The following is a 27,983-nucleotide window of genomic DNA, read 5'->3' on the forward strand; positions in this document are numbered from 1 at the left end:
GCTTTCCAAATACGACTTTCTACGCTAATTCACTACAATATTATAACATACTTTTTTTCCGCTTACCCAAACAATGAAAATTACCTACTGGCGAATTATGTAAGGCCTTTTTGTTCTTTTTATGAATATTCATTTTGAGCAAGAAGGGAAAGTTTTGAGCTCTATCTAAGCAAGAAAACTATTCATCGATTACACAATTCAAGCTAGGTAAGATGGAATCATTTCACGTTAATGATTCCGAAAGAACTGAAATTCAATTAGTCAAATTTGAATACATACTTTGATGGTGGAAAAAAATAAATACAGAGGGACCTCGAAACGACGAACTAAAATTCCTCGATTTAACGAATTTTTTTAGAAGTGTCTGAGTGCAGATATTTGTGTTTATTTCAACCTCTGTCTAACTATTTTTCTCGATTTAACAAATAAAAATGTCAGTTTTATCTGATTCATTCAACCAGGGTTCGGCTGTTAACAAAAGAGGGGAAAAAGGTTTTAACTCTCTGCTCACAAAAAAATTTTCCTCAGCCGGGAAGTGGTTTGGGGGTGGCCGATTTGGAAAAATGTTTATAAAATGCATTTTTCGCGGACTTCAAGACTTCAGCAGGCTCCACGCGTTTTTTTTCTAGTACTGTACACTAACAGTGCAAAATTTTTCAAAAAGATGAATGTAAAAGTCGATTCACCCCCCCCCCCCCAAGGCAAAAGTCTCACCAACTATTTACTTCCATCCAAAAGTCTCACCTCTCCAAAACTGACTTGCTTCATTTAAGGCCTAAAAAATTATTCTGGTGGGCATCGTGCTGTACTCTGATCGTGAAAATCCAGCAGGTTCGAATCTCGTTGGCCGTTGGCAGCACAGTTACGGTCGGCTGAAGATGGTTTTTTGCAGTTTTCCAAAGTTTTTGAAGTGCAAATGCGAGTCGGTCACACATTTGAAAAAGTCTTTTCATAGACATCTGCCAGATCACGAAAATTCAAAAAGCATTTACTATCTCCACTTCAAGATAAAGAAGACAGATGGCAGCACCAGAGAGAACACGAAATAAGAACAACTCTAACAACATAAATACCTTAGGGGCCACACGTACAACTAAACGCACATTCCGACACGTACAAATTCGTTAGAAATTCCGCAGAGGAATGTGTACGAAGTGTATGTACAGTTAAGAGGTAGTAGTAGATGATTCGTGTGATCACCTTTTGAAGATGATCATCACAGACACCGCACTCGCTGATTCTGGCGATCAGCACGATAACATACAAAAGCAGATGAAAAATGTTACGAAAGCAGGAGATTGAGAGATTATTTAACGGCTTCAAGTAAGTAGCTTTGATCAGCAAGGGTTGTACACTCTCCGACCAGCGAAAGGTATCATGAAAGAAAGTGCCAATCCAAGAAATATAAGTACACCAGTTTTATGGTCTACGAGCGTATACGGCCTAGCATATCTGGATAGCAGACCGAAAAGGTTGTCCGAAAATCCCTGCTATGCAGTTTCTGCCAAAAATTTTTACCCCCTTCAGTTGGATGGTATTTCTTATCCTGTCAGCATCATATACATCTGCGTCATCAGCTCTCTTCCAAAACAAGCCGAGTGCCTGCTCAAACACGATCACGACGTAAGAGATCATCCTAACACTCTGCTGCCGCTGGTTAGATAAGATAAGCAGAGCAATACAGGATTGGTCTTTATGCTGCTTTGAGAAATGCAGCTATAGCAACATAAGAAATATAATGTGAGAAGTTTTCACTTTCTCTTCAACAGAAATTAAAGTTCGGGATTTGGAGCTTCGCGGACACAGCAGATGCTGAAACAAGTCTATGAAAAAAAAAACATAAGAGATTAAAGAGAGAGTGCTAAATACAGAGCTCAGAGTATGTGAAGTTCCTTACTTTTTATTTATCCACATACAGTGGAACTTCGGGTAACGAGCTTAATTCGTTCCGCGAACGTGCTCGTTAGACAAATTGCTCGTATATCGAATCAAATTTCCCCATAGGAAATAATGGAAACTCGGATAATTCGTTCCACACTTATTCATTCACATAAAAATGACTAATAAAAACGACATTCAATCAATAAATAATACAACAAAATAATAATATAATAATTAAATATTAAAATAAAGCATATATAATTTAATAATGGCATTAACAAACATACAGTACGCTAATGTACACAAATTAACTCACTCTAAACGAGTCAAGACAGGACGACTATCGTTTAGTACGATTTACGGACTCTGTTGTTCGCAAACTCATTCTTCTTGTGTCTTTAAAAAAGAACCTATCCTTGCTTTTGCTTCCTGCTTAGGATTTCTCGGAAATGAGAGATCGTCTTTTTGTTGGACAATAAAATTCATTGCCCTTTGCTGTATGTAGCTTTATTTGATTGGTTCTTTTCTTCTACAGAATTTCGTACAGATACCCAAATTTTGCACATCTTTCTAATTTCATTTGAAAAGTGAGGGTCTTCTCTCTTCCTTAGATGAGATATCCTCCATAAACTCTTGCTTTGCATGCTAAGAAGATCCATGTACGGTCATCCCTCTTGGCTATGCTCTACCACTAGCTTTTGAATGTCATACTCATGGACCTAAAGTTCCATGTTCTTCACCAAGAAAACAATCTCTTCGACAAATGTTGGCTCCGCTCATGAGCAAGCCCCCCCCCCCAAAGTCACGTGCAATAACGCAATAATACCACAGTTTTCTCCAAGAAGAATTAGAAAAAAAAAGCTTTAAGCTCACACGCGTGGTAGCAAACTACATCTAGTTTCGTATCGTAAACAGTCATAGTCGCATATGTGTTTATTTTTAAAGTGAGGCACGCTGACCGGAGACTCGTAGGAGAGAATATTACTCACAGTTCCACAGTACGTGTGTAGACGAAAACGAAAAATCACCAGCTCAGTTGTGATAACGTGAAAATAAATACACAAAGAGCAAACTTTTGCTCCTAATGCGAATCATCGCTCGTTAACCGAGTCAAAATTTGTTTAAAATTTTTGCTCGTTATGCGAATTGCTCGTTAACCGAAGTTCCACTGTATAAGGTATATTTGCTTTAGGGCAATTTACAATTGTTCTACCTCCGAAGCAGTTGTTGCGCCGCAATCGTGTTTTTTTGGCACCAAACTGTGCATGTTGTGTTTTACGGTGCTGCCATCCATCTTCCGAATGGCAGACTTGCAATGAATAAATATTTTCATTCAATTGCAGATGCAGACCTAATGGCTTCTTGTGGAGAGACCGACTGATTAACAACCGAATACAGAAATCTATTTTTATTTTATTGAAATGGCGTTGCTCTTAGGTAGTGTTTATAAAGTAAGATCACATTTTGAGCTACACTCAAAATACAAATGATAATTAATTAGAAAACCTTAATTATTTAAATCAGGGTCTGACGAATCCCATCAGCCAGATCATCATGGCGAAAGAAAAATTGGTAACGACACCTACATTTTTCGGCGTGCGATAACTAGCTCAGACAAAAAAAAAAGAAATACGCTTGGCTTCAAAAATATATGGTTGGGGGCTTTTATCAAGCCCTGCTTGAAACGGTTTTATAATTTTCACGTATCCGCATTATAACTAGATCATATTTATATTAGTTGAAATCGTATGTCGGGTTACATAAATAGCAGTTCTGGGCCATATGAGGGTAGTGGATTGGCCACCCATGCCTTAGCACAGTTGCTCGGAAAGCGTGGGTCGCGACCATACTCCTATGAACTGGGGGGGGGGGGATCGCGAGAGATTCTCAAAAATGAAAACAGCCGAATGAGAAATTCATTTTTCACAACGTAAATAAACATGCCAAAACTAAAAAATGCCTCAACTCAGATGAACAGATACTAACCGTACATGGATACGTATCATGCTCTCATTTTATCATATTCTACATGTGCAATAACCAATAGGTCAAACTAATATTTTTTTACGGGGGGGTTTCAGAAAGAATCAACCGATTTTAAAATATTTTTAAAAATTAAAAACACAGAACGCGACGAGTAGTATGTGAATGTACATTTTCTACATACATACAATCTACATTTTAGATTATGAACAACTAATAACGGTAACGTGTCGTTTATGAAGCTCTTCTGATGAAGAAATGAAATTGTTAGTGTGTATTAGACAAAATATGTATAACAGACAATGTATTAGACAAAATATGTATGGCAGACAATGTATTAGACAAAATATGTATGGCAGACAATGTATTAGACAAAATATGTATGACAGACAATTTATTAGACAAAATATGTATGACAGACAATTTATTAGACAAATGTATTTGCCTAATTACAATGTTTTATATACACGATATGTTAAGTGGCATTTCAAAAAATTCCCACGTACATCAATTGGGTGAAATGACACTTTTGCCAAAATTTGGAATTCCAGTAGGAGTGAAAACGTCGTGTAGTTGAAATTATGTGGTGCATAAATGAAATATTTTAACAGTAAAAATTATAGAGAATAATTGAGCGTCAAAAATAAACGTTGTATAAATAAGAAAGTATTATAAATTAGAGTCCACTGTAAATACGTGATTTCCCGTTCGCGATGGCTCCAAAATATCGGGAATTTGGAAACCCTACTTCGCAGGATGCAAAGCTGAAAAACAAATGGGTAGTTTGAAACCTCATAATAAACAGTTTTGCCAAAAAGAATTTGACTTCATTCATCACTGATTGCGGAAAGTGAAGCACATTACCAAAAAAAACAAGAATGTTTACTCACCAGATTGCGGTATATATATATTAGTGGATTGTGCATGCACTGCTTGTTCATTTACTTTTTCGATGCAACCGGTTTTAATGAGAATTGCCATCTGTTGAGTGTTGATGACGTAGATTGTCAAGCCATATTTTCTATTTTGGAACCAAAAAAATTGTGTGTATTCGTGCAGTGAGTTTTATTCATTTATTCTCATCAAATACCTCAAGGCAAACGATAGAAAACAAGCATATACGAAGTATCATAGCAGCTTCCAATAGATGACCGGCTTGAGAGCCAGAGTTTAAGATGGGACGAAAGTAGCATATTTTATCCATCCGTTCGCTTTTACATCACTTCGGATAAATCCAAATACATACATAAACCGCACAACATCGATAACCACTTCACCATAGCATCTGGTGATGCATGTCAAACCAATACCTCAACCTCGGTTTTAACAACACACCAAATGAAAACGACAAAATTTCCCAGTCCCCTTAAATAACAGTTTAACAGAAAGAAATATCAATGTAGAGCTCTAAACGAGCATGACTGATCAGAATAAATGAATAAAACTCACTGCACGAGTACACAAAAAATGTTTGGTTTCAAAATAAAAAAAAATATGGCTTGACAATCTACGTCATCAACACTCAACAGATGGCATTTCTCACCAGCATGGTAAACGAGATGGCAATTCTCATTAAAAAAGTAAATTCACAAGCACTGCATGCACAATTCAATCCACTAATATATATACCACAATCTGGTGAGTGAAAGCATTATAAAAAGACAAACTTCTAGTAACCTTTTTCAAGGATGCGCAAAAGCACAAAAAAAAGGAAAACAAAAGCTCATTCCAATTCAAAATTAGAACTGAATGATGCACTAGATAGCACTAAGTCCCTCAAAAAAAAAGCCACAATGTGTAGTATGTATTGCCATTCAGTGTATTTACAATTTATATTCTCGTTTCCTCGCTGGCGAGGACAAACTATCCGCCAAAATTGCCAACAGCGTTGGCGAGACAGACACACACAACGCATTTTCACGACCACCCCCTCCCTCAAATCCACTTGTCTCACCGACCGAAAACCCTTTACTCAGAAAGGCAGTGAAATTCCGAATCAAAACGGAGCTGTTGCCAAGGGGGAGTAAGTGACTGTAAATTGATTGCGAACAAACAGCACAACAAGGGAGAGATTTTGCGTAAATGAAGAGAAGCAAGGTAATTCATTCTCGTCGTAGTCGTTTGATATGATTAATTGGAAAACAAAATAATATCAAGGAGGAAAAAAAAAAATCACAGATGGACTTGAGCCATTGTTTTCGGAAACGTCAGCTCGATAGTGAAAACGTCATAATGAAAATGAGAAACGTAGGTCGAATACAAAGACTGAAATACAAAAAATTCGAAACTCAAACAAAATGAAGAGAATAGTCAAACTCGGTTATAACGACTCAAAAGAAGACGAAAATTATGTCTTTTAAAACAGAAATATCAGTATGAACTATACAATTCCTGAACCCCGCCAGTCTTAGGACGGGATTACACTATAAAATTTTTATCAAATTTCTTTCATAAAATTTGGAAATCGGAACCAATAAGAGTATCCGTTACATTCGAGCAAATGAAAGCAATGGGCTTATTGGTTGTTTTTATAAGTTTGGAAAAAAATCTTTTATCAAATTTTTACAGTGTAATACCGGCGAAAATGGAAGCCAGATGCCATGAACACGAAACAAGCGCAATTCGACAACATAAATACGTTAGGGGGACAAGCAGAACACATATTCCGGCATGTGCCGATTCGTTACAAATTCCGTAGAGAAATGTGTACGAGTTGCAGGTTCGGTTAAGTAGTAGTAGTGTAATACCGGCGTACGAAGAAAAAACTACAAAAATAAGCTTGAAATGCTTCACCCATCATCTTACAAACCATTCAAGTAAAAAATCTATAAATATAAAATTGATTTTCTGTGTGTCTGTTCTATATACAAATCTACAATTTTAGATCGATCGTCGCCAAATTTTGCATATATATCAAATAGGACCCGACTTGAACGATAGGCTACTTTAAAATTTCGTCAGATCAGGGCAAATGCCCCAAATGGACAAAAACTGTCGGGCAACAATGGTTTTTGGCCCTCAACAATCACTTTCCGAACGTTTACTTTGGTTACTGTGGTTCCCTAGCAATGCGTTTCAGACGCCTTTATAATGGTTTGCCACTTTTTCAATTTTCCCACTAATGAAGCTTTTTGAATAGACGTCATAATCATCAGCATCGCTTTGAGGGTCAGAAAAGGGTGATCCTCATAGAAATCAGTGTTAAAATTGCCGATTTTACTGTAGAAATAGGTAAATTTGGTGGGGTTTTCTGTCACATCAATAATTTTAAAAATTGCATAGAATTCTAGATTTTTGAAATATTGAGTTCGATCAGAGATATACGAAGCCCAGGAGATTAAATATGAAGTAATTATCCTGACCTACTTTTGAGTTGGATATTCATGCAATAACATTGATTTCAACCATTTCTTTACATCTTCTCAAGCTCGAAAATGAAAATGTTTCTGTAGTGTCTTTTAATATTCAACTGCATAAATTCATATCGTTTAGGTTGTTTCAAAATTAGTTATGGGCCCAAAAAGTACATCGAAGAAATTCCACAGCTTTAACTAAGCATTTTTGGAAGCAGGCAGATGGATAACTTGAAGTTCGGGAGGGGGGAATCAAAATACCTCCCTAAAAAAGGAAAAAAAAATTCATTTCTACGTTTCTTTAAATCTAGATTTGTTTATTTCATGAGTCGCGCAAGAAGTCGCCATATTGGTTAACTTAGGCATGGTTTGTATGTCTCTCAAAGAGATCTGATCCAAAAAAGCCTCATTGAAGAAAACACGGGCAGCGCCGGGTACTATAGCTAGTATATATACAAGGTGATTATAAAAAAACTATCCCGACATATGGGCCCCTAACTATCATACCATTCACAGAAACTGAATGAAATTTCGGCATAAGGTATTTTGATGTATGCGCTCAAGAATGATATGTAAAACAACAGTGTCACTCTAACAGTTACGGTTACAGTGAGAAAATTTCGAAAATATCAAATGGCAACACCAAGTTTTTTGTATTGGAATGTGATCTCCATTGTGAAAAACCCTAAATAGCATTCGAACGGCAACTGTAGCATGAAAATCACCGGCGGTAGATAGGCTAAAAGTGAGGTTCGAACCCCACAGTGTTGGTCGGCTGAAGTTGGTTTTCTGTGGTTAACAACTTCAAGGCGCGAATGCGAGCCGATCTCTCCGTTAAAAAGTCTCGCCACAGAGAGCAACAGGCCTACAACGTTACAAATATTCAATCATTACACTTCACTCACAATTTGAAGTATAGATGGCAGCACTGAAATATCATACACAACACTAGCTACACACTCAGACTATTAGGTGCACTCACTTTGTTCCAGACTCTGCCACGAAGCTGGGCTGGAAGAGATCTCGACAACGGGATAAGTCCGGTGGCAGAGATCCTGGCGTTCATTGTAGGCTAAAAGTGAGGACAACCAATAAGGCCAGAGAAGCAGCATAAAATAAAGCATTTTATTGTGTTTCACAAATTTTCCACATGACCTTGTGGAGGACTAATCAGGCTGGGATCTCAGCCGAAGAAACGGTGTGACGAATGAAACGAACATTAATGCTCTGGTGCACGGCAAAGTCCTTTTTACTTTTTCCTTGCCTAGCTCCGGGGATTTTCGTGCTACAGGTGCCATTCCAACGCTATTTAGTGTTTTTCAGTATGGAGATCGCATTCCAATACAAAAAACTTGGTGTTGCCATTTGATATTTTCGAAATTTTCTCACTGTAACCGTAACTGTTAGAGTGACACTGTTGTTTTCCATATCATTCTTGAGCGCATACCTCAAAATACCTTATGCCAAAATTTCATTCAGTTTCTGTGAATGGTATGATAGTTAGGGGCCCATATGTCGGGATAGTTTTTTTATAATCACCCTGTATATATACTAGCTATAGTACCCGGCGCCCATATGTCGGGATAGTTTTTTTCTATAATCACCCCGTATATATACAGAGTACTAGGTAACAGGGCGTATGATACAGTAAAACCCCCCTTAGATGCGGTCACCCGTCTTTTGCGGCTAAATAATAATTTTCCCTTTTATATTAAAAGTATGAATTTCAAACCGCTGATTCACGGTCACCCCTCTTTTACGGACGAAATTTTTTGTCCCACCAGTATCCGCAGAAGAAAGGTTTTACTGTATTTTACTAACGAACCGTTGATCTTAAAGGTACACTTCTACTTAGGGAAAAGTATCGAAATAACGTGTAATACAGTAAAACCTCTATTTTACGGACACCAACTGGAAAAAAAGAATTCGTCCGTAAAAGAGGTGACCGTAAATCATGGGTTTGAAATATACTTTTTTTATACAATGGGAAATTATCATTTGGCCGCAAAAGAGGATGTGACCGTGAAGAGGGGTTTTACTGTACTCAGATATGCGATTCATGTTGCAAGGGATTGTGTAGTTATTGAATAAAAATGTTAACTTTTTATAGTCCCCGTATGCTCAAGAACCCAATTACAAAGTTGTTGCCATGTCTCTTCTGATGCCAAATCAAAAATTCCACTCAATGATCTGAAAATGTGCCGCATGTCACTCAAGTGCTCTGTAAATTAATATGCCGAGGGTCATACAAGTGATCTGGGAATATGCCGAGGGCCACTCTAGTAACTCCGTAATCTTTTGTAAGTATATAACCACTATTTAACCAAAAACAGGGCTCTTACTCCAAAAATCAGAAGTAGGAAAAGTAGGATGGGGAGGGTACCCCAGTTTCATTATTTATTTTTTCAAGCACTATTTCAGTATCCTATAAGATTGACTCAAGTTAAAGCAAAATGACAGAAATGACTTGGCTACAAAAACAATTCTTGGCCAAAACAGTGCACTAGCAACCACAGATAATTCTTTTTTCTGTTCTCCTCACAATATACCGTAAATAACACTTTTTTTGGAGTCATCCACAGTCCAACCTGTCAACTCTTCGAGAATGCACACAGCAAATTATGAAGGCATGAAAGATTTTTAAGAATGACGCTCCTTCGAGACCACTTTCAAATGCAGTGCAAAATGTCTAAATTACAAGCTCCGATGTTTATTTACATCGGAAGTCACGGTGCACCGGATGGTTTTACAGCGTTACCATCCCCCTTTTTTTTAAAGGAATTTGGTTACAATTTTACTGTTCAATCAACACCAGTTTTTAATTATGAAGCATTTTTATTTCTAGCTCTTTGCTGAGTATTGTATACATTGCTTATGCCTCTGCATGCCCTAAAAATACAGAAGACAATGAAATGCTACTGGGTAGCATCAGAATCACTAAACCCAGAATAGGCCTATGTATCCAACTGCTTTGAAATGCAAACTGTTGTTTCACCTACACACAAAATGTGCACCACAAATCAATTTGAATGATGAATGCTAGTTAATGTTCCACCCACACGGGTAAAGGGCTTACATCCCGGAAGGGAGAGCCCGGGTCGTGCCTGGGATAACAGTTAATGTCCAAGACCATGAAAAGTAAATACAAGATTATTTTTTAAATCCAGACAGAAGTTTTTAATGACTACTCTACTTGTTGAACTCTCAAATTAAGCAAAAGAAAAATTAATAAACCAAATGGGCCACATACAACCCCAAAATAACCTTGAAAACGATACAATTTCTGCTTTGGCAGAACATTAGTTGTAATCTACAACATTTGTACTATTTGGCAATATATCGATGATTCCCTGCTCAATTAAAACCAATTAAACGAATTTTGTAGATAGGATTTGGTAGGAAAAGGAGGACAAAAACTAGAAAGTAGGAAGAGTGAGAGCCCTGCAAAAAACACATGCATGAACAACGTGATTTAGTTTATTTTTACAAATTTATGTTCTCGGGCCACATCAGACTATGAGGGACCACATGACTATGAGGGCTACATTTGGGCCACGGGTTGAGCATGTATGCTTTGAAGCTTGGCCAGAATGATGCGTTCTGATGAGGAATAATCAAATTTTTAATTAAAGTACAAAAAATTTCCTGGTAGTTACAAAATTTAAATTGTTATTAAGTTCATATTCAGGAAAAAAATCTTCAGGCACTAACATGTTAAACAATAAAAAAAGCTTTAATTTTACCGCGGTAATGACCGAGTTATGGCATGTTAATCACGCTTCAAGGCTGCATATAAATTTACATACAGTAATAACCAACATGATTGAGATTTCATTTGATGTCACAACACAAGGAGTTGTTAGTGATCTTAATGAATTAAATTTGACAAAAATACTCGTCTAAGGGAATAATTTTATGTGAGTCATTTTTTTTTCATCAAAAAAGGCGCTTCAACATAATTAACGATCAGTTCCGATCACTGATGTTCTTTCGAGCACGCACATAAATTTAAATTTTTAAACTTTTTAAAAGAGATATTTTATTTTTTTTTTAGTAAGACGGCTCTTAGGATGATGGCTGACAACAATTGTTGCAATGGGAACTTTCCTCTGAAGCCGAGCCAGCAATACGCTTCCTGATAACGTTAAGCAAGCAACCCCTAACGAAGTACTACTCTACGAGATGAATTCTAGAGGAGTATCTTCAAATAAAAGGCAAAACTTTATATAGAGATACCAGATGGAAGAGATACCAGAACGGATTAAATTTGAGTAAAACGATCTCGATGCTTGGAACGATATTTGTAGTCTGCTAAGGACACTAAAAAGAAAACATATCAGTAAGAATTCACTTCAAGGCACTCTGCCAATTTCCGATTATCACGCAACGAAATCCTGTTTTTATTGTCACACTTATCAATAAAAAAAATGCAGACATACATTTGTATCAATGCGTTGATTTTAAATTCTAGACATTTCTTTAACCCATTTGTATCGCATGATGAGCTATTGTACGTACTCGCATGAGATTACAACTGAGATGCAATTCAAATATGGTGCGAATGAGTTAAAAAACCACCACAATAGCGAAAGTAATGTGTAAAATATTTGTTATATCCGACGTTTTGCATTTTGGTTGACATTAAAATTGAATTTTATCAAAACTATTCGCAATGTACTGAGAAATTGAATTTTCTGGATGTTAAATGCCGGAACTGATATTTGGAAAGAAAAGTATGTCTCCTCCGGGAATCGAACCCGGATCCCCTTGCATACCGGGAAAGTGAACGGCTTCGATTACCGGAGCAGACAAATCCCTTTTTTTTTCTTCCAAATATCAGTTTCAGCATTTAACATCCAGAAAATTAAATTTCTCAGTATATTTCGGGCCAAAAAAATACCATCTATTCGCAATAGTTCACCGACCAAGATCACAGCTTATTGACGTTTTCGCCGTGGTCACGATATTGCATTTAACTGTAATAGGTAAAAACATTCGAAGTTAATGTACTTTTTGGTACAAAATAACATTAATACCGATTAGAATAGTAGAAAATGAAGAAAATTAAAATCAAATTTTTTCAAACATCTACATAACCACTTTTGAATTCAAACTTTTCTCTGTGAAGTCAAAAAGTCAATAAAATTTCAAAGTATGTCTTTTTTTTTTAAATCACTGATAAAAAACTTAATAAATTTTGCGATAATTTCATTTGAAGAAAACACTACCCTTGAAAAATTATTGCATTGATGAGTGCGATGCCTCAAATAATGTGATTAAAAAAAAATCAGTAGCTTGAAATATGTTACAATGACACACATAAATTTAAGGCGCGTCTCCCACGAAAGCACAGAATTTTTCCTGGAAAATTCGAGGCTTTTAGATTTTTTTTTGGGGGGGGGGGGTTCATGATAATCGAGATCGTTATAACCGAGTTTGACTATATCCATCCATGCGGAGTAGTTCAGTTAGCATGCCTCTAAAATAAACAATAAACAGATATATACATTTCTTTCCCCAACTCCTTCCTTCCATGCTATTTTAGCGCTCTTCGAAGGCTGCTCTAGACATAAGTATAGTCTCGCGCCAGCCGAGCGCCAGTGTTAAGCCACATGGAGACAAAGAAAACCCCAGTTTTGCTAAACATCAGATATTAGCTGTCAGTGTTCTAATTTTCGAGCAAACAAATTGCAAAAGCTTCGACTGTCCCCAGAGATGAAATTTCGAATACATTTTCAATTCAACTCTTGCATAGGACAACAACTCGAACAAAAATGGCTGGATAAAGTTAGCCACAAAAACACACACGCACAATGTGACCACCCCATCATTTTTTTTCCCAGCGAGAGTCCAACTCCAGCTAGATAGAGGCTCGAAACGATTTTTTTCGTTAAACGAACTATTAAAATTTATTTGTATAATGAAACGACGATTTTGATGAATGGATAGCTTTGTCATTGGATGTCTGGACATCTCGATTTCTTTTAACAGGGGGAAAAAAAATCAATCCCTATTATTTTAATCGATTTGTTATGGCGACGATCATTTTTGTAACCCCCCCCCCCCTTCCGGAACAGTCTAGACTCGACCCCCCTTTCTAGACGAAACACTCGCGGGCCAGACTTCAAAAGTCCCACAAATAAAAACAACTATGCCATATAGCACTTATTATCAGACGACCGACTACGTAAGCCCTTTGTTCCAATTGTCTATGGCGCAATTTCTCGATTGTCTCCCAAATGCCCGATTTTTACTGCCCCCCCCCCCCGGTCATTCTACTGGAAAAAGTTTCGCATCAACTAAAGCAGAGTTTTGAATTTCGAACTTATCTGCACGGGAGGCGATATCGCCCAATGTGTGTGTAAAAAATACCGAGCTAAAAACGTACATTTCCATTAAATGTAAATATATATTTTATTATATAAATAAATATCATCTTTCGGACACTGACGAAAATGTGTTAGACATCTCCATTCTATTGGTTACGAGCACTGCGGTGCTACGCTACATGAAGCAATCGTAAGTTCCCTGCGTCCAATTTCGCGGCAACAAGTGTTTGATTATCTCCAATCAAACATTCTTAAAGTGTTTGCATTTTGGAAATGCATTCAAGAACTAGCATTATGCAGATATGAATTTGAGTAAGTAATATGAATGTTCTTTGGTAATGGATACGTGACATGTTTCCTTTGCGAAAGAAGTTAGATATTTGGTGTAGTGCGATAATAAAGCCAGGTCCATGTGAAACGGAAGTCTACGACCGAGTGTCCACTAGGGATGAGACGAATACTTATCCGGTATCCAGCCCTTTTTCCGAATATCTGTGCTTTAAAAAATCCCCCACATCGGGACTATAAAGTTTTTTTATTGGTGCCTAAAATTTTCCATGTACGATTTCTAAATTAGAAACTAAGAAATACATAAAATTTTCTGAATTTATATCAGCATGTCAACCAGCATACCAAAGGTATCGATAAATTCTGGAAAAATGAGGGAAAATATTATTTTCAACCTTTTTTCCCCTAGGAATAAAAAAAATTCTCGGCTTTTTTCTTCTTCTGATTTGTTAAGACCAAGTATAACTAAAATTCACAGAACCAAATGTCCTTGCAAAAATACTGATACAGTAATACATTAGTTTAAACATATCTAATTGGTGCCAATGTACTTCCTGAATGACTATGTTATCATTGCACTAAAACCAATGATGTATTATATGATTCTAATTGGTCCCGGACAAGTTTTGTACACACATGGTCCGAAAGTATGAAAGAATATTGATATTCTAACTCATCAATTTCCAACTGGCGGTCCGTGACAGCTTTTCTTGGGGTTTCGTGATCAGAACCGCCACGGAACCCGGAGATCTTTCAAAGAATGAAACTTTCTTGTTACACTGATACCGGCAAAGCAATTTTTTATTTAGAATTTTAATGAGATTGTGTCGTTTAGTAGAAAAATCAGACCACTTAACAACATAGAAACTGTTACATTTGTTCACATCAGGGTTGGTAGGTTTTGCTGCCATTTTGACACATGGCAGTTTAAACTGTGACATCAAAAACGCTCCGTAAAAAAATTTTGTTAAAGAATGTTTTCGGAAGCCTAGGCGCCGAATCCTGGGAAGAGCCTTAAGCCAACTCAACGTGTAGCCCCAAAAAATTAAATTGCGGGGAGGACAAATGACGTCATGAAAAAGTCAGCCTCTATTGTGATACCACTTCAATGTTTCTTACGGGAGAATTTTGTTTTTGGCGAAAGATGGCACAGAATTGAAGAATTTAAATAATTTTTGTACGTTAGATGGATTGCACATTATGGATTATTATAATAATCCATACTACAGCAATAATGGATCATAAAACAACACAATTAAAATAATTCATTCTAAAAACATCAATAATATAACCATTCCTGTAATCAATTTAAAAATACATGGGAATACATACTGTGGGTGAATTCTGCGTTCGACAACTGATTTTATGTGTTTGGATCTAAATATCTATATGTATATTTTATTTGCTCAGATTAAAAATATCTATATATATATATATATATATATATATATATATATGGCATTATAAAATATTAACCAATTAGTACTGTAACAAGGCTGTTGCATAATTCAATTAACTCTCTAATTTAAGTTATATTGATCTACTGGAAGGACTATCAGTCCCTTGGGGTCACAGTGTCTGTATCATCGTAATGTTGCTTTTTGTGGAGTTTATTGTTTTGTGTTTTTCTCAGTTTGATTGTATATTTTATGTGTTGTGTTCAGTCCAATAAAAAAGTTTTTTGACGGTTTTGTAGCAGAATGAAGCAAACGTCGGAAATTGTAGCAGAATGTAGCAGACGTCGGAAATTTTAGCAATTGTAGCAGATTTTCCACCCCCTGCATAGGAACTGGCACAATGATTTATGACAATATATATATATGAACTCAGAGGTGGTGTCTAAACCCTCTTTCATTCTGCCCTGGCGCTATAATGATGTTGAAAAAAGACAGTAGGGACAGAATTTTTTTGGATTCAAAAATTTGTTTGGAGTTCCGTAGAACAGCATGATCAAGGGTACCGCGAGAAGTTTTACGTTGGAAACTCCTGTTGTAATCAATGCGTTTCAGGAAAAGATGAAATGGATAAAAAAAATATTCTTAATTTTTTATATACTTATCACAACAAAGACGCTAGGATAAATATACGCTTAATAATACATTTAGCTTTAAATAGTGCTTTTAATTTGTTCTAAAATTTGAATAAGTTAGAAAAACAAATGCTTTCAGTAACATTGAGGTATGCTCATTTAAAATTATCCTTAATTTAATTTTCAATCTTGAACCAAAACACCAATTTCATTCAATTGTCATGATTTTTAAGGAAAGCTGATATTCGGCCACAAAATTAACAAAGTATTCGGTTATCGGGTTAAATCACTATTCGTCCCATCACAAGTGTTCACCACGCTTTTTCTTGGCACCTGGGATCAACAATTTGGTATTTAACACATAACAATAAGGCGACCGCAACCTTCTCACTTCCTTACCACGCGTTCCCGCAACCCACATAAAGGATGAAAATCACTGATCTAAAATGATGTGGAAAAATCAGAGCTCCCACATCGAACTTTTGTAAACTGTCTACTTGTTGCTTTATTTGCGTCACTGAAAACCTTTGAAGAGTTTAAAGTAATCGGGGCACAATAATTTCACGACATTCACTCAAAATACATACATATTCTATGCAAATTAAAAAAAAATGAAAGAAAACAGGAATACTATACGTTTTCTTCTCTTCCTGCCGCAAGATAAGCAATGAGGTAAGCAGAAAATAAATGAAAGTAAAAAAAAAATTATTAATTCTTGAAATTGTTCTCGGGAGGGAGAGAATGAAGGAAGAAAATAGAAATGAACCAACAGCCATATGATGGACAGAACCAACAGCAAGGACAACTTTATGAGCAAAGTGCCACGCACATGTTGCAATACGCCCTTCAACGCTGTAACGGGTCTGCAATAAAAGAACGCCTTGCCTCCATCGAAACGCTTACAAACATACGAGAGAGGAAGAGGAAAAAAGTACTATTATTTCTTCAGGTTGCGCTAATCATCGATGTTTTCGCAAGCTTTGGGACTTGGGAGATCCGACGGCATCGGGAGATGTTGGGAAACCAAGAACAGTTATGGGAATTCACCTTGAATGAAGCAGCCATCACAAATCTTGCGAATTTTTTTTGTAGAAAAACCAAAACAGAATAAGCTAATACACGTTTTCTAAGAACCTTCAACAAAATAAGATTTTTTTTCTTTCAGATCGATCATTCCCCTGTAATGCATGGGCCACCTTAAAAAACAGGGGTCTTCAAACTCAGTTACCGTACAACATGATTACAAAGAGCCAGACCAACATCCGGAGTACACATCTCCATCATTGCAACCTCGGATCATTTATGAGCAAATATTGCAAAATATCCCTTTACTCGTTTTTGAAGGGCCATCGAAAATAGAATACCATATTCAAATCAAGCTAGTTCTTGAAAAAAAGCTAATTACTGAGTACGTAATTTTTAAAAAAAATATCGGAATTTCTCGCAGTTTGTAAACCCGTTTCTAAATTTGCATACCAATTAAAAATCTGAAAACAAAGGATTGGGGACTCTGGCGTGTCTAATGCACACTGTAAAATTATCTTTAAATTTTTGAACAATCTCTTAACTATCGTTCATTTCGCCAGGACCTGTTAATTTTTTCTACGGTTTCAACTCGAGATATGGAATTAAAAATTAATAAGATAAATTTGAGAAAGTTATATAATATTCTAGGGATTTGGAAATGTCAGACAGTTTGTTCTGAAACGTTTTCTCTCTTAGGACGTAGGAGCGTGCTTGACATCGCTTTCAGCAAAGCGCCAGTGAGATAGCCACACAATAAAAACATCTCGAAAAACACACACACACACGAACGCATGTTCTAAAGACTATTCTCAACCCAGCACGAAGGGTTTCGCAACGTGATCAACAGCAGGAGTCCCGTATGGGTACGGGCAGCAGCAGCACAGAAACGGTCGGCCGAATTTCTCTGGCAGAACGACGGAAGGGAAAAAAACTGTCCGAATTGACGGTCAATAACCTGCTGTAGAAGCACGGAGAGGGCTATAGCACAGAGAGAGAAGTTGGGGTTGGCACAACGCAGTGTTGCGCTTGCCTGGCTCGGAAAGAAGCCCCGCGCCGACCCCAAAACATGAAAAATAGGACACTATTTGGTCGGTCGGTCGGTCGCAGCGGAGATACAGGCTCTGACTTTTGTTGCAGCAACCAAATACGCGTTCGAGGTTTGTTTTCGAGCCGCGAAGTCAAAGGGCGGAGTGGAAAACAGACTTTTGCGGAAGCGGTAGTGCGTTCTGAATACAGTACTTTGTATCCCAGTAACGGACATACACATACAAGAAAACTCCAAAGACACAAACAAAATCGTTGCACAGGTACTCGGTCTTTACGCAAGAGCCTCGCCGCGCGCAAAAAAATGACTCACTAAATAAAAATATCTATCAAGATCACACGCTGCTCATGACACATAATCCCGATTGGTCCCTAACAACAGGCAGTCATAAATAACTAGAGACCTGTGGTGACCAAAAATGATTTCTTATTTGATGGCACGAAGAATCATTTCTCACGTCATATTTATTAGACGCTGGTCGATAGCGTACCTTTTATTGGAAACACTCTTGTGAATTCATTCCAGATTAAGTTTTCGCTTATTGACGTACGCATACATTAAAACCCCTCTTAACGGTCACCCCTGAGATGCCGTCACCTCTCTTCTGCGGCCAAATACTAATTTCCAGTTGTATAACAAAAGTGTGCATTTCAAACCCCTGATTTACGGACGATTTTTTTCGTCTCGTTGGTGTCCGTAAAAGAGGTTTCACTATGAGTAAATATATGAAGCTCTTGTATTTTTCCAGCCTTTCTAAACCAGTTGTCACACACATAAATGAAAGTAATAATAATGACACTCGTAATGGAATCAACACAAAAATAGGGCACTGATTTTGACTGGACAGAAAGAATGCAATAACAGCATAATAATCTACATACACAGCCATATAGCCATACTATACTATAAAAGCCGTAAGTCAGTGTTGACTTTGAAAATTTTTTTTCGAATTTCTATAAAAAAAAAAGTAGTAATCAAGAAAACTTGATTACACTGTTCTGAAACTTTGAGCATGCAAAACTAATGCTTGGAGTATTCACACTTCCCAGTGAAGATTTACGCAAGTGCACATTTCTGGGGGAATCAACAAGAAATTAAATAATAAAATTATGTTTTTCATCAACCCCTGTATCATATAAAAAGCTGCAATGATCAGTAACTTTCTTACAATATGTTGCTAGGTTTGTTCCATACCCGTCAAATTATCTGCAAGTTTTGTAGAATATGATTAAAACTATGTTGTAAGTAAAAAACATGCAACGAAAATAGTAATATTTAGAAGAAATGTTTACACCTTCGTGAATATAGGTTCTATTTTGACAAAAATGAATATGAATATTGCAGAAAGCAAGTAAAATATTTTAAGAAAATTATAAACAATTTGCAGCTTTTGATGATACAGAGATGCTGAAAAAAGTTTTCCTTATTTTGAATTCTTATTGGTCCCCTAGATACACTTGTGACTAAATCTTCACTGGAAAGTGTGAGAATGAGCATCGGGTTTCATGCCCCGAATATCAGAACAATTTATCCTGTACAGTATTTCCTGAAAATTCCAAACAATGTCAAAATTCCAAAGTGAATATTGATTTAGTGTATGTGTGTGTATCTCTACATTGAAAATATATGCAGGGTGCATAGGTAACAGGGCATATGGTATTCTACTGGCAAACTGTTTATCCTACAGGCATACTTCCAAGTAAAAAAAGTATCCATACAGTGTGTAGTACTCGGGTATGTCATTCATGCTGCAAGGGGTTGTATAATTATTAAAATAACAAAAATAGTTTTTTTATGCTGTCCTTGTGTGCCAAAAACTCAATTACAAAGTTGCTGCCCTGTCCTTCCTGATGAAAAAAAATTCTAAGTGCAATATTTGCTGAGATATTCAAATTCAAAAAACAGATGAAAATATATTAAATATGGGTAAAACAGTTTTCTTGCAATTAATACTGTTTTTTCCCCAGAGCAGCAAAATAGATAAGCCTCTATTCCAAGATGAAAGGCCAGGCAGAAAGTGGTATGATTCTTTTATGAAATGGCATCCCAAAATCTAAGTAAGAAAGCTGAGTACATAAATAAAGCACAGGCAAATACTACTACAGAGGAAAAAATCAGACAGAAACTATGGGAGGAGGCAAAAAAACTGGATTGCAAAATTTAAGGATGTAAAAGCAAAAAAGTTTAATGTAACAGAAAAAAACCCATCATATGGATGTATGAATTTTCACGGGGTAGGTACCCCTCTTGACAAAAGTTCTAGTTACGGCCCTGACAAGGGGACATCAGAATTTCAAGGTTTACGTGGGGCTAGGTTAGAAACCACTGAATTAGGTGAACCTGCCTCATGCAATGATGAATATTTTTTTATGTGCATTAATTGTGCTAATTTCAAGGTTGACTGATGAATTTAGCAATGGACTTGATCAATGTTGCTACTTAATTTCACTATGTATTTTACCAACCAAATCAAATATTTTTTCTCTGCATTCATTCTTTTTAACTCAAATTTGAGGTTGAAAAAAAAATAAGAGCCCTTGATTTTTTGCTTGACACTCACTAAAATGTTTGTTGAATAATATGATATTGGAGTGGCCAAAACTGGTGTAGAGGTAGGCAAAAGTGGTACAAATTGGGATAAATTTATAAATTATTTATAACTAACATATATTATGATATTCTCATTGAGAAGAATATACTATGGAAGGACTATTATAAATAACTTGGAATATTCTTATAAATTCTCGATGAGAATATTCTACTGTGAAATATGAAATAAATGAGAATATTCTCCTAAAGATTATTTTTGAGAATATTTAACATCTCTAATTGGAAATATCAAGAACTATCAAACCCAATGTTTCTATAGCTATTATGGAGATCGTGGCAAACAATGGGGGGGGGGGGGGGGAGAAAGAAGGAATCTTTTTTCGAGTAAAAGTGGGTCTTTCTCAAATAAAATTAAAATTGTTATTTTTCCCATCATTCATTGGTACCCCTGTGTGTATCAAACCTAGTAATAACTGATTTAAAAAATGTGTTATCCACGGGTTCGCTATAAAGAATTTAATTTACCAGTTTCACTAGGTTTAGTTATTTTCATTGCTAAATATTCTACAAGCAGAGAAAACTTGCAAAGAAACTAATAAACACTATATAATAGGGCTTGACAAATCCCAGGCAAATAGAAAATATATATTAGCACCTAAACTTTTCTAAATTAAATAGCTAAATTGGAGTCAAAGTATGACACAAAATTTTCTGATTTTATTTTACAGTACGTCTTTTAACATGGGAAGGACTTATGAAGTCCCAGAAGTCTAAAAAAATATTATTTAGGACAGTTTTTCTCCAGCAGAAACCCTACTTGGCTGCTAAGAAATTTTGTTAGCGATTACATATTTTTTTGATTGGTCAAGCCCTGCTATTTAAGGTGTCCTGTCTTTATCTCATCAGCTGTTCTTCATCGAGAAAAAGTTTCAATTTCAAAAATGCTCAAAATGTGTTCAAGAATCACCCTGTACCAGTTTTGAGAGTGAAATATAGTGTAATAAAATAAAAAATTTAAATTTTATGCGGTCCTACTGCCCTTTAATTCCCAAATTAGAAAGTTGTTGACCTGTTTGTCCTGAGGCCAACATAAAAAATTCCATGTTCCTAAGTGTAATATTCGCCGAGACATTCAAATTCAGAAATCGGAGAAAAGATAGGAAAGAACTAACGGGCAATGTTTTTTTATATAGATTTTCTTATTTTATGACACACTGTATTTTCATTCTAGAAACAGGTACAGTGTTAATCACGCACACATTTTGAGCATTTTAAAAATTAGAACCATACCCCTCTCTCTACAGTAAACGGTTGATGAAACAAAGGCCGAATTAGGACTCACAGGACACCCCTGCGTAATATATATAAAACTAATATAATTAATTTAGGCACATTATATATTCACTAATCACGGTTTTGGACAGGACATGCAGGATAAACTGTCCAAAAATGTCTAAAACTGTTTGAAACTGTCCCCAGAACCTCAAACTTTCAAAATGTTATGTGGAAACCTATAGATTTTTTTTCACGATACTAACATTAAAAAAAAATACTATCACAATATAAAACTGTCTAACTATATCAAAAATATATCTAAGGCCGGGAGTACACTATGAAAGCCTGATAAAAGATTTTTTTTTACAGAACTTGAAAAAAACAATAAGCCTATTAGTTGCATTCTCTCAAATGTAGCCAGCATAGTTATTGATTGCATTTTTCAAGTTTTATACATGAACTTAAAGCAAACTTTTTTATAGTTTAATCCCGGCCTAAAGGTGTCAGTCATACAACCCCATATACTGTTTTGAATTTCAAAAATATATTACATTTAATATGAAATTAAATTAACTTATATAATATAATTTATTATTTAATTATAGAAGTTATTTCTTCAGATTGTGAAGTTTTTCACTCATAGTTGTAAAGCAGAGGTTTACGACAGAACGGTAAATACCATGGTTTTTACCACACTGTCCCTTGCCAACCCCATCGCTAATAAATCTATAGATCTCTTCTGATTGGTTTTCTATTCCGAACTCTTCGTCTCCTTCAATAATATCTTCTGACTGATCCATTTAAAGCACAGTTTAACAAAATTTTTGTTCCATTCACCCCTTCTTTGGGACAATGTCACCCACTTTGGAAACACTGATTTAAAGCAAATGATTCCTTTGAAGATTACCTTGATTCATATAAATCCTTGCAGAGTGATTTCCCATTGGAATTATTTTCTTTTCCTTCCCTGATCGTCCACAACTCTGGCCTATGATCATTTAACCATTATGTATTTCCTACTTGGATATGGGAGCTATATTTGATTTGTGTTGGTGAAACCTAACAGTGTGCTTGTGTATCTGGCATTGTGCATGTTTACGTGCATTGTGTATTGGTTGATGGGTTGGTTCAAGACAGCAACAACTCTAAAAATTACATTTCTGAGTATCCCCCAACTCTCCCCCACTGTAATTTAATGTGAGCCAACTCCCATTGAGTTCCATACAAAGTGAATAGTGAGTAGTTGAAATCTTGAACCAGCTCATCGCTATGCAATTATGATCAGTACCACCTCGATTCATGGGTCCACCATGATGACCTGGGGGAAGGGGGGGGGGTCTTATGACAGTGAGATCTTGGTTTAATTTTTGTAAATAAGTATGTAAATTGTTAGGCAATTACACAGTGATGCCATAACAAGAAATGCTATGGGTGCTCGAACACCCACAGAATTACAGTAATTGGCTAAGATTGGTTGTGACGCTACGCAAGGTTGTGATGAGTTTGCCGTTTCTTTTGGTCGCCAATAGTGCTTTCGGTCGGTTTGGCATTTCTTTTGGTAACTAATAGTGCACCTTAGTGTTTTTTCAATCAGAAGAAAAATGCTTCAGTGTTTAACAGAAGTCCCCCCCCCCCTCTCTCTCTCAGTGTGATACTGGCACAAAATACCAGTTTCTTACTTGAAATGTGACACTAAAATAGTTTCAAACAGCGATCGGCATGTAAAATTCAGTTGCATTGAGTTTCCCATAACAGGTGCTCCCAATCCAAATGTAATGCTTTGGTGAACCACACAATTTTTTTTTATGGTTCCAGAATTCCTCACGATGTCCTCGCTATTGTTTTTGAGTTTATCATGAAATTGCTGACAGACTTTCTTGTGGAAATCATTAATTTCTTACAATGATTGGCGAGCAAAAAATTTGTGTCACTAAGGGAGCGAATCTAACCTAGGTGGAATTAAAAATCATAAATTTGGCCCAACCACTTTTTCTAAATCTTAGCCTAATAATTAAAAAATCTCAATTACTAGCCATGAAGCTCTATTTGAGCTCTCATAGATCTAAAACATTTCAACCCCTCGCCCCTGTAATTATAGAAAACTCCTCTATTGCTCTATATACAATGGAGGGACAAAAATAATTTGTCCATAAAAGAAGTGGTAAACATTAATGAGAGGTTTGAAATGCATACTTTTATTTATACAAGGGAAATTACTAGGCTTATTTGGTCATAAAGAATTTGTGCCAGGGATTTGGCACAGTTACAGTATAATCCTTTTTTTCTTTGGCAACTCTTTTTTTGGAGATTTCCTTTTCAGTCGCTTTTCGCATTGCTGCCGCTTTTCTTCCTGGTTGGATATTTTCTTCTGTTGCCATTTTTTTCCCTTTGCCTATATCACTATCATTAGTTCCTTCAGCTTGTGGATTTGCCATTTCTTTTTTTCACTGTTCTTTATTGTTGATCTGTTTTGTCATTAGTCATAAGGTAAGTCACCCCAAGAGATAGTGAGTATTCAATGTTATCCGAAAATATAATTTTAAAGAGAAATTTCAATACTCTCTAAAATATTAAGGGACAATTTTGAGAAAAACAGGGTGTTTTTTTTTTCCATGAAAAACAGATATAACTCTTTTTAATAAAAAAATATTACCTAAAATTTGAAAGAGTATTCTCGTTCCGCCAACATTATTTGGAGGGGTCAAATTGAATTTTGATGTGTATCTGCAAACATTGATGATAATTAGACAAAAAATAATACATAATAATAGGCTCTCGTGTTGAGAGCGCAGAGTTTGAATCCATTACAATTCTTAAGCTTATTTTCTGTCTTGTTACATTGTTTATACGCATAGGATTTAGGATTGACTTGGAAGTCTGGGGGGGGGGGGCAAAGTCATTATTGCTGGGGGCATGATGATGTCTATACATTAGATCAGTCGACTCCATCTTTGACGATGGGGGGGGGGGGGCATTGCCAAAAAGGGATTATACTATATATATATATATATATATATATCTGTTCCAAGGGTTTTATTATACCTTCGAACAGGTAAGAGGGTGCCCTTAGAAAAATCACTGCCCAGGGAGCTCATGATGCTCCTAAGACAGCCCTGATTATATTATAATATATAAATTGAAGTTAATTAATTTCTCAATTGAGAACTGAACTTCTCATTATGTTCTCTTTGATCCCAAAACAAAACCATATTTTCATGAGTATGAACAAAGTGATCATGCTGATCCGAACCCATTGTATCATATTCATTCAATAGAAGTATACAAATAGACTGATCATTTACCACAGTGTTTTGAATTCTTCCACCAACAACTAATGGATTGAAAATTATATTTACAGCTACAGCAATCTCGATTTATTAAAAATATTGCATATAATTATATAATTTGTTTGCATAGATTAAAAAATAGTTTTGACGTCTGATTTCTCAAATTCGCTCGGTCCTGTATTATAATCTGCTCCCATAAGTATGCCCGTGTCTCTTTCATCACTCACATATTTTCAAACCCTCTAGGTCACTATTTTTATCACTCCCATGCTTACATACTCTATGTCACTCTTTTGGTAGCACACAGACACAGTTCCTTGCTGTCTATGTCACTCTTGTCATCACTCCCACACTTACACACTTTCTAGGCCACATGTTAGGTCCTCATGCTTACACACTGACCTACAGAACTGCAACTAGGGGAGGAAAGAAGGATCTGGTAACCCGTATACTATAGATCAGGAAGGGTGTCGAGTTTACTGTGGGTAGCATGGAGTTTAGATACCCCTTCAGAAAGTCACAAAATGTGGCATCTTGGTTACGTTTTTCTCTGTGCTTGCCTGCTTCAACTGGATTTTACTGTCTCGTTTGTCTACTAGGGGCTTTAAACCTGCTTAGTGAAATGGTAACAAGTGCCATTATAATAATAATAACACTGATGTGATATCAAAATAACAACAGTATTTCTGGTTTATACAAATTCGGTTCAGGTACATCAAGTTGACAATAATAATGTCTCACAAAGCAGGGCCCTGCTATTGCTTACTGATTCACAGATATTCCAATATATTTACATTGCGGTGGTAAGCAGCTGAATTTCTTATTCCTGACAACAGAGTAAATTTTTATTTCTAGTTGTAGCCAATCTTTAGGTCACCGACATGCTTACACACACACTCTCTGGGTCACTGTTTTGGTCACTATCATGCTTGCACACTCTCTATGCCACCCTTCCCCCCATATACTTACGAACTCTCTAGGTAAGTCACTATCTTGGGCCCCTCAGTGACCTACAGTGCCAGAACGAGAGAAGGCCAAGAGAGGATTTGGTGCCCGGAGCGATGAATCAGGAAAGGTGCAGAGTTTACTGTTTCTTTCATTCAAAATTACAAGGGTGCCAAAATAAATACTGGGCTCAGTCAATTTTTGTAAGTCATTGGGTCAAGTGGAGCCCCAGAAAAAAAAAAAAATCCCTTTGCCCAGCGGAACCTATGACGTTCTCAAGACAGCCCCGATATTAATAAATTGTAATTAATTAATTTTTCAACTGCGATAACAAATCCCATGAAAACATCAGCATGCATTCCTCGATATCAAAACCATATTTTCATGATTATCAAACAAACTGATCATGCCATATTCATTCAGTAGGAGTGATACAAATAGACTGAGCGAGATCATTAATCATGGTAGATAATAATCATCAAGATAATTAATTGATTTTAAATTTTTTTTTTTTTTTTCACCACAACAAACGGATTGGATATTATATATTCAAAATAAAATCATATGTACGTCGTCAAAGAAGCGCCACACACGTCATTCAAATATGTCATGACGTATATTTTTTGAAGATTAAAAATAAAGCAAACGGAACACTTACTTTTAAATTTTCAGTTGAAATTCTTTAAGAAAAGTCGCAAACGTTAATTACTTTTAATTCGAAATTTCGCAAAGATTTGAGTTTTTTTTTTTTTTTTTTCAAACACGCGCGAGACGGATCTCATAGAATTCAATCACGAATTTATAAAACGATCAGCAGCAGCAGCGGCCACGTTCCTTCACTCGATCGTGTGCTCGTTACTAAGCGCGCACTTCTAAATATTCATCCACTCCTAACAAGTCGTCTGCCTTTACACGAAGAATGGATTTTTCCTGTAAACCTTGCTTGGTGCCATTTCTTTCGAGTCGCTCATGATGAAACTCTTCCGTCGTGTCCGATGATTTCGCAACTGAATCGCGGATTTCGCTTTAGTGTTATTACAAAACACATACTTTTCATGATGGCAAGGCAAGTCCTATCCATTAAGATCTGTTCGAAGGATGGCTAGAGCGGCTTGGACCTTCCATCACATTGGGAGATTGCGTGTGACCATATTCGTTCGAGACATTTACGGGACGTTCCCGTTTCAGGCAAGGATGATGTCACTTTCCATCCGTGGACGATTTCAACCACGCCCCCCCCCCCCCCGTCCTGGAGCAGGGCCAATAGGCTGGGATTTTTGCGGGCCCCTCAGAGCAGACTTTCATGGGTCTCCTTCATGATGAATTTATAGAATGAAAAAACAAAAAATTATGAGAATCATTCCGGACCCCAGGGCTGTAGCCCTACCCATGTGGAGGCTTGCATAAAGATTGTGTCTGCGACGCAGTGACGTGCTTGCAGAGACGGAACAATTTCGTTCTTTAACAGCAAATGCATATCGCTTCCCGGTGATCAAACATGTTACTGGACCTGTAGAACGTGGGGACCGAAAATAAATGATGCAGTAAATCCATCATTTCTATCATGACATCTATACTGACATCTATACTGTCACTTTTGGTGAATGCAGTGGAACCTCTAAGATGACTTGCAGATTTTCTGGTTCCCCACTTCGGAAGTTATGAATATTGACTATTATCACTAAACTACACATGCACCTCGTCCATATTCCTCTACGGAACTTCTAACGAATTATATATAATAAATATTATATGTTGGAATGTGCGCGTTCGTGTTGTGAACCTAATGTGAAGCTAGTTTCTGTGTAATGCTTGTTGACTGCACGATCCCAGTGAAAATGTGTGTCCAGAGGATATTCCAAGGCCATTCTGAATCGACCTCAACACGAGCTAGAAACTGCAGTGAGAACCGAAGTCGAACGTTATGATCATGTGGAAGCAACCGCTGCACAAGTGAAAGTTTGTACGGATAATATCGGGGGATATTCCACA

General features: G+C 36.5%; 1 protein-coding gene across 2 annotated transcripts in view; it reads right to left on the bottom strand.

Moving 5' to 3' along the window:
- Positions 1-27,100, bottom strand: part of LOC149078402 (uncharacterized) — a 73,689-nt gene extending 46,589 nt beyond the window's left edge. Inside the window, exon 1 of one of the 2 annotated variants that reach the window (XM_089242051.1) lies at positions 26,650-27,100. The gene's annotated coding sequence lies outside the window, so the exon portion shown is untranslated. The remainder of the gene's footprint in view (positions 1-26,649) is intronic. The other variant, XM_089242053.1, reaches the window with a different exon arrangement.
- Positions 27,101-27,983: the final 883 nt, after the last annotated feature.

Source organism: Pholcus phalangioides, unplaced genomic scaffold (genome assembly GCF_987345545.1).
Source record: "Pholcus phalangioides strain wild (caught in Gottingen) unplaced genomic scaffold, Ppha-v1.0 ptg000014l_1, whole genome shotgun sequence".
NCBI lineage: Eukaryota > Metazoa > Arthropoda > Arachnida > Araneae > Pholcidae > Pholcus > Pholcus phalangioides.